The sequence below is a fragment of the Nicotiana attenuata genome, unplaced genomic scaffold (genome assembly GCF_001879085.1).
Source record: "Nicotiana attenuata strain UT unplaced genomic scaffold, NIATTr2, whole genome shotgun sequence".
Classification (NCBI taxonomy): Eukaryota; Viridiplantae; Streptophyta; class Magnoliopsida; order Solanales; family Solanaceae; genus Nicotiana; species Nicotiana attenuata.
The window spans coordinates 132814-134150 of NW_017672508.1; positions in this window are offsets into that span (position 1 = coordinate 132814).

A 1337-nucleotide genomic window follows, 5' to 3' on the forward strand; every position below is an offset into this window, starting at 1 on the left:
CCACCATTTCTCACATTTTCACCATATCATTAAAAGGCTTACCCACAACCGATATCAAATGCCCAAAGTAAGTTGGCTCTAGAGCTTGAAGAAAGTACTCGACCATCTCATCCTCTCCCATCGGGGGATTGACTCGGGCTGCTTGCTCTCTCCATCTGATCCCATATTCCCTAAATCTTTCATTAGGCTTCTTTTCCATCTTGGTGAGGGACATGCGATCCGGGACAATTTCTATATTGTATTGAAAGTGTCGGGCAAAGGCCTGAGCCATATCGTCCCATGTGTACCACCTGCTAGCATCTTGGCGGGTATACCACTCTAGAGCTGCCCCACTCAGACTCTGGCTGAAATATGCCTTCAATAATTTGTCCTTCCCAGCGGCGCCTCTCAGTTTACTGCAGTAGCCTCTCATATGAGCCATGGGATCTCCATGTCCGTCATTCAAATCAAACTTTGGCATCTTAAACCCAGCAGGCAGTTGAATGTCAGGAAACAAGCACAAGTCTTTTTAAGACACGCTCATCTGGCTCCCTATCCCTTCCATGTTTATTAAAGACTGCTCTAAGATTTTCACCTTCCTGGATATCTCGTCTTGCTCCACTGTCTTAGCAGGCTTTTCAGTTTCACTGGGAGGCTCAAAATGAGGAGCGTGAGAGTATGGATCCGAGACCTTGAGAGTTGGTTCTGGAGCATAGTGTTGGGCATCGGGGACTTTGAACCCAGTCTCACTAGAGGATCGAGGAAAAGTAGCTGGTAGAGGATAGAGTTGTCAATATGGGCGGGGCCGAGCTAGCCCAGCCCAGCTCACATGGGCTATAGCAATTGACGGGCTGGACTGGGCTAGCCCACCATTTTGATGGGCCTTATAATGGTCAGCCCACCCCAACCCTATGTGGGCTGTGGGCCCTCACTGGCCGGCCCATCATTTTTGAAAATATGATTTTATATTTTTTCTTTAAGTTCTAACCTAAAAAAGATAAATATTTAAAAGTTTGAAAAATCTTATTGGAAAAATTTCACAAACTTAATAACTTTTATATTGTTCCAATATATGATAAACATTAAAAAGGTAAAAGACAAGACTAATATTTCATTCACTAAAAGTCAAAACACAAAACAAACTATTCAAGAGAACGTCTATGATGCTTACGAGATATCCATCACATCATCTTTATCAAACACATTTGAATCCGCTTGTGAGCAGGTTGTCTTAATATCTTCACTTTCATCTACATCTACAATTCGTAAGCAATATTAATTAGTTCAATATTAAGAATAATTAAAATTTTAAACTAATATATGTTATAAGACTTTGATCTTTTAATATGATGAGCTTA